The sequence below is a fragment of the Petaurus breviceps genome, unplaced genomic scaffold (genome assembly GCF_028583685.1).
Source record: "Petaurus breviceps papuanus isolate PSGF00001 unplaced genomic scaffold, PetGlider_PUasm1.0 90823, whole genome shotgun sequence".
NCBI lineage: Eukaryota > Metazoa > Chordata > Mammalia > Diprotodontia > Petauridae > Petaurus > Petaurus breviceps.
Window position 1 is genome coordinate 6,446,137 of NW_027187352.1, and position 6,897 is coordinate 6,453,033.

The window sequence follows — 6,897 nt, forward strand, 5'->3', positions numbered from 1 at the left end:
CACACACACACACACACACACACACACACACACACACACACACACACTCACACACACGTGTTGGGGGTAGAGATATTTTATACTTCTGCTCTTGCTGTATCTTCAAAGTAAATATTCCTATGTCAAAGCTAATTGCTGTTAACCGGATCAATGGAATCAGGGTATTAATTAATGGCAAAGTGGGAGGAACACATCAAATTTGGGGATCAAGCTGATAGCATTCTAGAAAAGATGCCTTTGAGAGAAAGACATGTAGCCAGCCTCACTCTTTGAGAGTGAGGGCAGAACAATCACTACAACAGAATCACAGAATTTCAGAATTAGAAGGATCTTAGTGGTCATCCAGCCCAATCAATTGTTTAGTCATTTTTCAGTTATATCTAACTCTTCATGACCTCATTTGGGGTTTACTTGGCAAAGATACTGCAGTGGTTTGCCATTTCCTTCTCTAACTTATTTTACAAGTGAGGAAACTGAGGAAAACAGGATTAAATGACTTGCCCAGGGTCACACAGCTAGTAAGTGTCTGAAGCTAGATTTAAACTCAGATCCTCCTGATTCTAAATCTGGGACTCTATCCACTGAGTTATCCACTAGCTGCCCCAGACCAATCAATATGTGAAAACAAATCTTGTGTACATCTCATCTACAATATTTGCCCATGAAGCCTTGTTCTGAGAGCTTCTTCCATCTCTCCCTATTTAATCCATCCTGTCTGGACCTAAGCAGGTCCAGGTCTTCTCTACCCTTAGAAAACCTTCACTTGATGCTGCTTTACCCTCAAAATCCTTATGCCTTCCATTGACAAAATCCTAGGAAGAATTATCGTCACTTGTTCTCTTCACTTTCTCATTTTTTAATTAGCATCTAGTTAGTAATGCCTCTCAGATTAGTATTTATTAGCTGAATTATGTATAAAATATCATTTCTCAGGGTGGCTAGGTAGCACAGTGAATAGAGCATTGGCCATGGAATCAGGAGGACCTGAGTTCAAATCCAGCCTCAGATACTTAATACTTACTAGCCGTGTGACCTTGGGCAAGTCACTTAACCCCAATTGCCCTGCCCTTTCCCATCCAAAAAAACAAGCAAAAAACAAAATAAAAGAAAATATTATTTCTGATATTTCTTCATCTATTGATGCTCAATTATTATTGCCAGGAGAACTAAAGAATGAAAACATTGTTTTGCTTGCAGCAGGTGTTTCATGTACAACTTTCTTCAATCCTTTAGTGCCAAGCTGGGCATCTGGACCTTTGACTCTCGCACAGGCTATATAGCAGACATTGGGTAAGATTTCAATAGGTTCCTTAAACATGACCCTGAAAGAGTTAGCTGTCACATCATGACTAAATCCAGTATCATTTTGTCCCAGGGTTTTTTGGTTTTCATGTTCAATTATCTGTATACTCACCTGATAATCTATGGATGCATAAATAGACCCATACAATGCAAATCCCACTATGGAGATTCTTCTATTAACTGTGTACCTGATTTAGTCCTTGTTCCACTGTAACCCCAAGGACTCTCCACTTGCTGGAATCTACTGATGGCGTGTTCTTTTCCGCTGAGGTAGCACTTTGGCCAATCAGTGTATTAAACTTGGATTTTAGGACTGACGATAAAACAGAGGAAGAGATTTACCTCTTCTTCGTCTAATAAAGTTCCAGACTGAGTAGGACCTGCAGTACATTCCTCAGTGGTTATCAGTGGGAAGTAGATTAATGAGAGCACTTTTCCTACCACCTTCTGTTTGTCTGCAAAAGTCACTGGCAGCTGCTCCCTCTGACATTTAGCTCCTGCCCAGAGAATAACTGTTCCAAAGAGCCAACTTTCTCAAATACTAAGTGTGTCTCTTCCCAGATCAGGACATAATATGGCTGAGTGAGAACCATAAAGGCATTATCTGCCCTAAGATGTTTGGTGAAAAAACCCACACAATGTGCTTCTAAAGCTGGAACTGACTGTTTTTTGTATTTTTTTAGCAGTATGAAAGAGTTGTCATGACTGTTTTTGGACCAATCTGAATTTCATTTGAATAAAGCAACCTCATCACAGCAAGAGGTATATTAGAAGTTAAAGCAGAGAGGTTCAAATGCCAATTTTGTTACTTGTCACCCATAATCTTAGTCACTTTATCTTTCTGGACCTCAGGTACTTCACCACGTGAAAATTAAGTACAAAAAGGTCAAAGATTCTAGAGAAATACAAGAGAATTTTTACACAAGTCCAAGGCTAGAAAAAAAGCCTTTCTCCTCTCCTACCAACTAACACACCTATCTTCCCACTCACTTTTTAACCCCTTGTAATCTGGTTTCTGACCCTATGATTCTTTTTTTAAATTAATTTTAGGTTTTAACATTCACTTTTATAAGATTTTGAATTTCAAATTTTCTCCCCCTCCTTCCTCTCACCCTCCCCAAGATGTTGGGCAATCTGATATAGGCCACACACATACAATCATATTAGACATATTTCCATGTCTAATGGAATAAATAAATTAGATAAATTTCCATGTCTGACCCTATAATTCTGCTGAACCCTTCCTGACCAGTCATCTCACATGTCAAATCTCATGACCATTTAACTCATCTTCCTTTATTTATCTAGCTTTTGATACTGTCAACCACCCTCTCTTCTAAATCTCTCCTCTCTTCCATGATAGTGCTATTAAGTTTCCTTCTGCCCACCAGAATGACCTTTCCCAGTCTCATTTAATGAACTATCATCCATCTAGCATTTAAAGTTGTGTCCTTGAAGCATCCATGTTAGGCTCTCTTCTCAACCTACACTCTCTACCTGGGGGATTACATCCATCCCAATAGATTCAATCACCATCTCTACTGGAGTGACTCCCAAACCTGTATACTCACTACCACAATCTCTTTGCTGAACTGTGTTCCTATATCACTAACTGCCTGCTGGTCATCTCCAAATGAAAGTTCTATCAACATCTCAGATTCAACATACACACTAACACCCCCCCTCGAGCCATCCTTCCTCTGAACTTTCATGTTTCTATTGAGGGAATGTCATTCTCCTGATGACCTAGGTTTTAACCTCAGAATCGTCCTTGGGTCTTTCCCCCATCCCACATCCAATCAGTTGTCAAGTCCAAAACATTCTACCTCCACAACATCTCTCTAGTCTGTCCCCTTATCTCTACGCATAGTCATCTGCTCTCACTTTTGCTACTCTAAGAGAGTTCCCTGTTTCTAGTCTCTCCCCTCTCTGATCCTGAGGCATAGGCCTGACCACAACATTCCTTTGCTCAGAAACATTCAATGATTCCCTATTACCTCTACGATTAAAAAAAAAATCTAAATTCCTCTAGCTTACCTCTTCAAGATTTATTTCCGATTACTACCCTTTATGTACTCTACATTCAGCCAAACTGGCCTCCTAGCTGTTCCTGGAATGTTCCATCTCCCAACCCTGCATGTGATATCTGTATTCAAGTCATTTGAAGGGCTGTCAGATAGAAGGGGGATTTGGATAGCTTGTCCTTCTTGGTTTCAGGGACTAGAATTAGGAGTGATGAATGAAAATCACAAGGAAACATTTCCTAATAGAATGGCAAAAGGGCTTACCTTGGAAGGCAGAGAGTGGGTACCCTCTCATTGGAAGCCTTTAAGCCAAATCCAGATGATCCCTTGTTGAGTATGTTGTTCAGTGGACTTTTATTCATGCATGAGTTGGACTAAACACTAAATTAGATCCAGTACATCTCAGATTCTGTGGCCTAGTCAAACTCCTTCATATTACGGAACAGGAAACTGAGACTCAGCTATAAAACATCTTACATCTGTTCCATTGTGGAGTGCTCTGATTGCTAAGAAACTGTTCTTTCTACCGAAAAGAAAATTGTACCCCCTGTAACGTCCCCCCCATATTGGCCTTAGTTTTACCCTCTGGGACCAAGCAATCTGTCTAATTTCTGCCTCTTTTACATGTTTGGCAGGAGAGTTCACTTTCCACCCTAAATCTTCTCTTCTCCAAGTGATCTAAAAAGTTATATATATATATATATATATATAAAATAAGATTAATGCGGACTGAGGCAGTCAGTGAAAAGTTCTACAGAGGAGGCAAGGCAATAATAGTGATACCATATCACTCATGTCGTAACTTACAAAAACATTCCACGTGACATCCCGCAGACCCCTTGCAACAGTTCTGTGAAGGAGGCAGATGGTTTTACAAAGAAGGAAACTGAGGTCTAGTCATAGGATGTGAGTTGGGATCAGATGATCATAGAATTGAGAGTTGATAGGTACTTTAAGGAAATCATCTAATCCAACAATTCTTGAACTTTTCGGTTTTAGGACATCTTTATATACTTAAAAATTGTTGAGAATTCCCCCAAGAAAAGCTTTTGTTTACGTGGGCTATGTCTACCATATTAGAAATGAAAAGGTCTCAGTATTATTATAAAAAGTTTTGACCTTGAGGACCCCTGAAAGGGTCTTGGAGACTCCCAGGGGTCCTGGGACTACTCTTTGAGAATAAAAGACCTAATCCAACTCCCCTATTTTACATATGAAGAAAACTGAGAAAGGAAAAATTATTTGCTCAAAGTCATAAAGTGAGGCAGAGAGGGGAGCAGGGACTGAAACTCTATTCTCCTGATCTGAAGTCTGGAATATTTTCCAGTAGGCTATGACAAGGGAATGGACAAGGCATCCAGCTGGTACGGTGGATAAAACATTGGGTCTGGGGATCAGGAAGACTCAAGTTCCAATCCAATCTCAGATGCTTCCTAACTGTGTGACACTCCATTAGCCTCAGTTTCCTCATCTGGATAATGGCAGTATATAGTACCTACTTCCCAAAGTAGTTGTGAAGATAAAAAGAAATATTATTTGTGAAGGTCTATATAGATGCTAGCTATTATTATTATTGGGTAAATCACTCCCTTCTGAGCTTTCTTCTATAAAATAATGTGTTCACCTTCAAAGCCTGAAACAGAATAGACACTTAATAAATTCTTGTTGAATCAATGAAATTTTTATCATTTTATTATATTATAATTATATTAATATAATTTATATATCATATTTAATTATAATAGTATTATATTTATACATTATTATATATTAAATTATTTATTATGATATATTTATACGTACATCACACTAATATAATTTATATCTCATATTTAATTATAATGGTATTATACTTATGCATTGTTACATATAATTATATCATATTTTATGGCTTCTAATAATGATCACTGTGGTTATTTGGTTATTTTTCAGTTGTGTCTAACTCTTCATGACCCCATTTGGAGTTTTCTTGGCAAAGATGCAACAGTGGTTTGTCACTTCCTTCTCCAGCTCATTTTACAGATGAGGAAACTGAGACAAACAGGGTTAAATGACTTGCCCAGGATCACACAGTTAGTAAATGTCTGGGGCCTGATTTGAACTTAGGAAGATGAATCTTCTTGACCCCAAGCCTAGTGCACTATCCACTGAACCACCTAGCTTCCCCAATAATGAGAATTACATATGTTTATGTAGCTCTTTAAGGTTTGTGAAGCTCTTAAATTCTTGTTGAATCACTTTAATTAATGGTCTCTAATAATGGTAATTACTCATGTTTTTATAGCACTTTAAGGTTTGTAAAGCTCTTAAATTTTTGTTGAATCAATTAATTATATGGTCTCCAATAATGATAATAACTCCTATTTTTACAGTACTTTAAGATTTGCAGAGCTCTTCACTCGGAGGTCTCAAGGACACCTCTAAAGTTCCTTCCCCCTCTAACTCCCTTGTGGCTATGTATGACTCAGGAAGAGGGCATTGGAGACGTCAAGGAAGGGGAGGTGTAGAGCTGGGGCTCAGGGAGAGAAGAAGGGAGGCCAGGATTCAGGGCTGTCAAGGGCTGCCAAGGCTGGGAAGTGGGATGGGGCGATCCTTGGAGGATCAGCGGAAACAAAGCCAGAATTTCCCGGCCAGAACTGTTCTGCAGGATTCTCTGGACGGCCATCTTTCTAAATCAAGCCCTTCCACAGCTCAAGGTCTTGGCTCCCAGCAGGCTCCAAGCCGGAGGTACTCTGTTAGCTCTTGGCTCTTCCCGAAGCTTCTCCCCAGGTCTTGCTAATGTTAGAAACTGAGCTCAGAGAAGGGAATCCAGATTGATGGTGCCACAGCTGGGCCTCGGGCCTATCCTGAGTAGCAGAGTCTTCCTATTCAGAGGCTATTGCTCATAGAACAAGCAACAGATGAGGGTTTATGATCTCATATACTTGCCTGTTCTTGGGCAAGTCAATACCAACTCCTCTGTTTGGCTTTTAAAACTTCCACAACCTTTCTAACTTTGTTATACACTAGTCTTCTCACACTCCCCACACAGGTGAGTCAACTAAATCTGGGTTCTGGGAACTCTAAAAAATAGTTTGAGAACTGTGTTTTAATAGAATGGTTTCTCTGTAATCCTCTTTTATTTTATGCATTTAAGAACCTTATTTTGAAAAGGGCTCCCCCAGCCTGCCAAAGGGGTCCAGGACACAAAAAAAGTTAAGAAGTCCTTACCTTCCCCAGCCAGAGTGGCCTTTTTGCTGTTTCTCATACATGACCCTCTATCTCCCATCTCTGTACCTTTGCACTAGCTAATAATTTTGCTGTTGTTGTTCAGTCATTTTCAGTCATGACTGACTCTTTACAACCCCATTTGTAAAGATGCTGGAGTGGTTTGCTGTTTTCTTCTCCAGCTCATTTTACAGATGAGGAAACTGAGGCAAACAGGTTTAAGTGACTTACCCAACGTCATACAGTTAGTAAGTGTCTGAGGCCAGATTTTAACTTAGGAAGATGAGTTCCTGACTGCAGGCCAAAGACCCTATCCAGGGCACCACCTAGATGACCATATAGTACTTACTGAGTGTTTAATAAA

At 39.5% G+C, this 6,897-nt stretch overlaps 1 pseudogene; it reads right to left on the reverse strand.

The window, feature by feature from the left end:
• Nucleotides 1–1,272: 1,272 nt before the first annotated feature.
• Nucleotides 1,273–2,062, reverse strand: LOC138148216 (BTB/POZ domain-containing protein 1 pseudogene; annotated as a pseudogene).
• Between the last annotated feature and the right edge of the window lie 4,835 nt (nucleotides 2,063–6,897).